The sequence below is a fragment of the Macrobrachium nipponense genome, chromosome 12 (assembly GCF_015104395.2).
Source record: "Macrobrachium nipponense isolate FS-2020 chromosome 12, ASM1510439v2, whole genome shotgun sequence".
Classification (NCBI taxonomy): domain Eukaryota; kingdom Metazoa; phylum Arthropoda; class Malacostraca; order Decapoda; family Palaemonidae; genus Macrobrachium; species Macrobrachium nipponense.
The window spans coordinates 72,555,105-72,562,604 of record NC_087205.1 but is presented as its reverse complement, the minus strand read 5'-3'; positions in this window follow the sequence as shown (position 1 = coordinate 72,562,604).

Below are 7,500 nucleotides of genomic sequence, written 5' to 3'. Positions count from 1 at the left end.
AGGTGGAGTTGACTGCATTTTGAGATGGCTTTTATTTATCTGTTCTTATACATAAGTATTTTTCTTTTGCACCAGAAGCCGCTGGAGTTGGTTGAAGCATAACTTTTCTTAAGCATTTTATAGTCTATGTGTGTGTGTGTTTGTGCGTGCGTGCGCGCGCGCGCGCAGGGACTGAGTGGGGCGATTGGATATAAAATGCAGAAAAAACACCTAGATTTGCCTGAGAATAATAAAAACGTATAAATAAATCACAAACACACCCACACATACGTACACACACATTATATATATGTATATATATTATAATGAGGTTTTGATTCCATTTTCACAACAAACTTGCACTATAGACATGTGTCTGGTCCTTTTATGTAGGTTTTATGTTGATACTTCTTGTCACTTCGAATTTAGGGGGTAATTTAGGGGTGATTAGGGTTTGCAACAAGGCCCGGCTGATAAATTCGTAGTTTTTGTGTAAATTGTTTACCTTCGACGATCTTCTTTCTGCTTATATTCGAAATTAATTTAACGCACATGAATTAGCTGATTTAAAATGTTGGAAATTAATTTCAAAAGAATTAAAACGGCTTTCACTTTCCCGTAATCCTACGTTTTTATTTAATGCGCATGAATCAGCTAGATGCCATTTACAATATTATTATATTATCAAATAGGCTTTCCATAGTAAACTAGTCAGCCTGGGAACCACTTACACACATATCATTATATAAGTAATATGCGCGTGATTGTGCCTGTGCGTATACATACATATATTATATGTATATATGTATATTGTTTGTATCCATGAATGAAATAAGTTTACATTAACACAATAGCTTTTGAAATTTGGCCTACTTAGAATATGCTGCTGAAGCTGTTTTAAAACCGCAAAGAATAATAAATTTTACGAATCTTTCAAAATGAAATACATCATATGTAGAGACATGGAACTCATAATATATGTAAGAAAGACAGACTTGTGAGTAAAGAGTAAGCTCCAAGTAATGAAATAACATTAGACAGAGAAAGAAATAATAAGGTTGAATCCTTCAAATATTTAACAACAATAACATACAGTACAGTGTCTCTTAATATGTAATGTAGTGGAAGGCTTAGGCAAATCAAACAATGGATAGGCTGAATAAAGCATGGAAATCAAGTAGATTGAAAATACATACGAATGCAAAATTATGTATTGCTATACAACTATGAATCATTGCTTGTCAGTGAAACTATATCACAGAGTTTCGTCGTTTTGAGAATAAAGCTCTCAGAAGAATATAAGTCGTCATATGGCAGGAGAGTTAGAAATTATACCATAAGAGAATGACAAATGGAAGCTCTGTATGCAGACGAGATCATGATGAAAGGGAGATGGAGATGGCTTCTTGAACATGTTCTTCTCACAGTTCCTCTGAGAATAGTATGTGATAGTGTTAGCTGGGTTCCTGTAAGAACCAGTACAGTTGGAATGCTGCAGAGACGTACTACTTGAATGAGAACTATGAGAAGGGAGGCATGAGTTGAGTGGAGATTTGTGGAGGATAAAACACAGGATGCACAAATGGCGAAATTTCAGTGACCCATTGCGTCATGGCGAGGGAGGCTATGATGATGATGATGATGATGATGATGATGATATATATATATATATATATATATATATATATATATTATATATATATATATATATATAACTGAATCACGAAAGTTTGGAACGTGATAAATCTATAAATAAATGTATAAGCCACGAAGGAACTCCGTTGTTTATCTTTCCTTCGTGGCTTATCTATATATAATATATATATATATATATATATATAATATATATATATATATATATATATATATATATATATATATATATATATATATATATATATAATATATATTATATATATATATATATATATATATGTAATATATATATATATTGTTACGTATGAAGCCCGGCTTTGAAAGGGCTCCAATACATAAACATGAATAGTTGAGGGGAAACAGAGTAAATTACTTGAACTTACTGTAAAAAGGATTTAAAGTGAACATTTACTCTAGAGGAAAAGGTTGCCAGAAACTCAGCTAATTACTTTACATCTATTTATTTACAAGAGGCTGCTTAACAGCCAGGGCAAGTAAATGCAAATGGTCCCCACGTGGACTATCTCTCAAGGGTATGATAGTTGGCTCAAAATGAGATTCACGTAAAAGCTGGTTTCGAAATCTTGCGGTAATGCAACACTTGCACGCGAAGAGACTTGGACACGTGACTCATGGAATCTGGAAAAAGATCCCAGATTAGACAAGATAAAAAAAAAAAGGACTTCTTGCACAAGTTACGATTATTCAATTTTCTCTAACACTGGAGAAAAAGAACTCTAATGTTTAACTGAGGTATGCACTGAAGACTTAGTCTTAACAAGTCACAAGGGGAAACACGTGGCCCGATGAGGACAAAGGGCTTTTGATGTAAAAGGGATAAAAGTGGGCATTGAAAAGGAAATTAGCAAGAGTTGTATGGTAATAAAAGGTGCTGGTTTGGAGTTTACACTGTCTAGACGTACCTTAATTACTTGAGACTTGGACCTATGTCGTGCTATGAAGATAGTCCCACCAGCGTTTGGACAGAGGGCTGACGTCCCGTCAGAGGAGGAGGCTAGAGGCACGTCTGCCTCGCTTTAGGAGTCGCTTCTGACTGAGAAAGAGGCTGGTTCTCTGTGAATCACGGGGCTTCCATATACCGCCTCGGGCACTGCCTGAAAGTGATAAACCACAGCCAGCAAATTGGGAAGGAAAATAGGTCTTATTGTAGAGGTCCCTAAAATCCATCTCGAGGCCTAGCTACTCTTGTGACTTGCCTATCTTACCCTAAGCTTCCGTCAGACCGGAAATTCCTTTCTACCCTCTACCGCGTGTTTTCTCCCAAAAGCAGTTGCTTTAGAAGACATGGCTGCTTCTTTTAGAAATAAGATACCTTAAATACTGCTGGGTAGACGAGGAGATCAATAAACGTAGCACCTCCCCCTGTTAAGAAGGCATTCACTCCCTTTCGGGCGTGAAGGCCTTGGCTTAAATAAGTTGATCGTCTCGACTACTCAGTTCTCCTACTCTAACTGAAGTTTTTAGAGCAGCGATACAGCTAACTACAGTGGCCTACCTAACTTATAGGTGGAGATGCTAAGTGTACTAACTTATGGGGTTAATGTAGTCTAGCCTAAGTGATAACTACGGGTCGCCTGTGACGACAATCTACTCTACCCCTAGATAAGGTTACTTGAAAATTCTACTTGCTACTACCCTAATGCCCTGGTACTAAATCATTAGCCTAACCTACTGATTACAGTTAATTAGAGACGCAATCATTCCAGAGTGTGGTACGCACAGCAGTGATGTGTCGACTGAATTGTTAAAAGACGTGACGTGAGGTAATGATGCGTGAGGATGATGAGTGATTAGTGGAGTACCAGGATGGAAATGTAATGAGGTAATTATTTTTAAGTGAGGGTTAGTATTACCATTTCTAGGGGTTAGAGGGTTAGTTTACTGACAGAGATCAGGCTGGCTACCTTTTCTGTGTAGGTGCCAGGATCACTCTGCAAATGAATGTGACACTGTACCTCGAGCACAGGTGTCAAGGAGAGCATGTGGCTCTTTGGTTAGTGGGTTAATGACGTCCCTTCTTCTTCTTTTTATTCCTCCGGGACCTGGCTATACCAGTTCTAGGAGTAGACGGAGGTACCGACTCTGGGGTAAGGCCAGAAACGCCGTCAGGAGCAGAGGTAGTGGTAGCCTGAGGGATTGCATAAAGAACACCCTACTTCGGTATCTGCAGCAACCGTCATAGAGGTGGAACCTACTGCAGGGGAGGCCCTCACTTCGGCTGCTGCGACAACCGTCGTAAGGGGAAAACTCCAGGCTGACTCCTGGTCAGGCAGTTCCTGGTTTTCCAGAGGAGGTATGAAGGTAAGGTCTGCCGGAGGTTCATCCTCGGGCGACAGAGGTGAGGCCGAAGAAGAATCATGGACTTGGGATTGGCCATGGGCTGCGGTAAGCTCCATGCCTGTTGGAGGATCTCCTGTAGGAGTGATTTGACGTGGGGAGGTTAAGGAGTCCTCCGTTGGATCACCCTCGGAAAAGTCCGGGGTTAACTGGTGGGCTTACCTCTTCCAAAGTGGAGGAGGTAGGCGGTAAAATGGTAAAAGGCTGACCAGAGACGGCAGGACTGTGAGAGACAGTGGGTGCAGGGCTGGAAGCTGGCAGAGTGGCTTGAGCTAAGATACTCTCCTTACGGGCCTTCTCCCGCTTGATTTCGAGTTCCTTCTCCTTGAGAGCTAGCTCATGCTTTCTCTCTTTTTCACTTGCCTTCCTTTCTGCTTCTCTTTCCTTTCTCTCTGCTTCTCTGGCTTTTCTCTGGTTTTCTCTTTCTTCCTTTTCTTGCAGGCATGCGGCATCCTGCTGCGCCTTCATCCACTGGTCAAGTGCTGGCCCAGTGTAACCGGCCTCCTTGCCCAGAGTTATAAGGGTTCGCAGCTTCTCTAGCTCTATGGCAAAGAAGTCGCGGGAAGTAGGGGAAGACATTTCCCTTAGGCTGCAGTAGAGGCTCGGACAAAGTTGAAAATAATGGCCAGGAACAGTACTGGATGGAATGGGAGTGCCTACTGTGTAAAGTGGCACTCACTTGGAAATGTGTTCTGCGATGTGGTAATGAAAAGTCTTAAAAGACTGGGTGCTCTGTGGCACTTGGGAAGTGTCCCGTAAGTTGGTGGCACTTCTGGAATGGCACCTTCTAATGAGGTGAGACAATCAAATGGAGTGTGCGGCGTACGTCACACTTAAGGGCGTTCCTAAGTTGGGAGATGCTGGAATGGGCAACCTGTAGGTCCAATACAGGTGCACGGCACTTATGGAGGCGTTCCTTGGTTGAGTGATCCGAAATGGTGGATACTCTAATGAATGGGCGTTCCTTAAGATGGACACGCAGGTAAATAGCTAACTGTACGTCTGTACAGGTGCACGGCACTTCAGGAGGCGTTCCTTTTTGACAGCACTTAGGGCTGGTATTGCGGCACTTTCGGGAGGCATTCCCTTGTTGAGTGTTCCAAAGGATCACTGATCCTTTTACATGGACACTAATGAATTGGGCGTTCCTTAAGGACGGACACGCAGGAAAGGGCTACCTGTACGGCCTGTACAGGTGCAATGGCACTTATGGAGGCGTTCCTTTGGGAGCACTGGTAGCATGCTGGTGTGTCCCGTCGGACGACACTACATGCAGTATACTCAAGTATACTGGAGAAATGGCAATGCTCGTGGCAGAGTGTAATGGTGGAGGAGAGAAAGTAAAAGGTGGGAGTACTGCAGCAGACAGTCGATGGACAGTGTCACGAATTAGTGGCACTGTAAAATGGTAAGACCTGACGTGCACTGGTGGTGGCCAGTCCTAGACTGGTACCGACTTCGTTGATGGAAGTAATGAAGGTTGCGGTGGCACACTGTGTGGTTTGTGCTTGTGGTATACGCAAGTCTTTTGGGATAAAAATGGAAAAGACCACTCGGGCAACGACAGGTAATGGTAATTTGAAAATGCTCAGTCCTTTGCTGAAGTACTCGGTAAATGAAATAAATGCTTGCAAAACTACAATGGACACAGGCGCGTACGTAACACGCTCAGTGTAAATGAGACACAAGAGACGAAAATAATGTTAATTTTGCATGCATAATGGTAATAGATGTAGTACTCTTGGCTTCGTGAATAATAGGTTCTCTCTCTCTCTGTCTCTCTCTGTCTCTCTGAGAGGGTGAAAATGATATATGACGAAACTCCCTTATATTGAATTGAACTAATAATGTTAGTTTAATTTGACGCAACTTGTGCTAAATGATCTACTTACGTTAACGTGCAATGAAAGAATTGCTTTGGATAAGGTTTATGAAAACGATAACGCACTAGCGATGAACGATTTTTACGTTACTGGTAGCGGCTTGCACTTATGAAATGATTTGCATTTACATATGAATTTTACAATGACGCGTTTTACGTTAACAATTCTTGTGATTTACTCTTTGAAGATGTATGTTAACTTTACGTAAGGATACTAGGTCCCTGTGACAAGTGAAATGATGGTAAGGATTTTAAACGATGTTAGCAAACATTTGTAAAAGAGGTTACGTTAAGTACGAAAGGAAATGAAACTTTCGCTCAGCGAGCGAGTGAGCGATGCTAGGTGAAAACGCGTGAGCGGGTTAGCAGTGTGCGGTGCTATCAGCGATGGCGATTCAGCTGTTTTTCTGTAAATGCGAAGGCGATTTACACACGTGAAATTCTAATCTCTTATTCAAGGCGAATTACATTCAATTTCTCTGGCAGAAAGATAGATACTAGTACCGAGATTGATATTATTTACGTTAAAACTTCGAGACTTACGTTACTTTGCTTAAATCGTTGAGATAATGCTTAAAGGGATACAAACATGGCTGCGTTGTGCGAAACGAAGGTTGGCTGGGAAAGCGCATGCGCGAAGCTTACGAGGCTCGCAGGCTTGAGAGAGTGTTTACACTCAGTTTAAGCTGAGGGCTAAGCGGTTACCAACACTTGGAATGAAAACTAAGTTAAAACGAATTCCCCTAACATATCTCAGACAAAAGAATTGTACACTTCTTTTGCCCTAACTATTAGTAGAACACTCCTAAATAGCTAGGCTTTCTAACACAACAATAAACCCTGGCAAAGCACTTCCTAGTTTGATCTAGTACTTTCTGGCATCTATCTAACACGTGCTCGTGTCTCGTCAGACGAGAACAATGCAATTTACAAAACAGAATTCACTCGGCGCTCTGGCCGTTACAATATAATAATATTTCTCACTTAACACTTATTTAAAACACTTCGTAATAAAAATACTTAAACGTACCTTAAGCTAACATTGGTTATAGAATAATCATATTATATGAATGGTATACCTTACCGTGAGTCAGTGTGTCTTCCGCTGCAAGTGTGCTTTGATTTTCGCTTTGTAAAAACATTTACATTATACGTTTTACAAGGGATAACGCAATTTACAAGCTTTTTAAGCAAGCTAGGTTCGAATCTTCGGCGAGGTCGCCATTGTTACGTATGAAGCCCGGCCTTGAAAGGGCTCCAATACGTAAATAGGAATAGTTGAGGGAAAACAGAGTAAATTACTTGAACTTACTGTAAAAAGGATTTAAAGTGAACATTTACTCTAGAGGAAAAGGTCGCCAGAAACTCAGCTAATTACTTTACATCTATTTATTTACAAGAGGCTGCTTAACAGCCAGGGCAAGTAAATGCAACTGGTCCCCACGTGGACTATTAATATCTCTCAAGATTATGATAGTTGGCTCAAAATGAGATTCACGTAAAAGCTGGTTTCGAAATCTTGCGGTAATGCAACACTTGCGCGCGAAGAGACTTGGACACGTGAAAAAGATCCCTTATTAGACAAGATAAAAAAAAAGGACTTCTTGCACAAGTTACGATTGTTC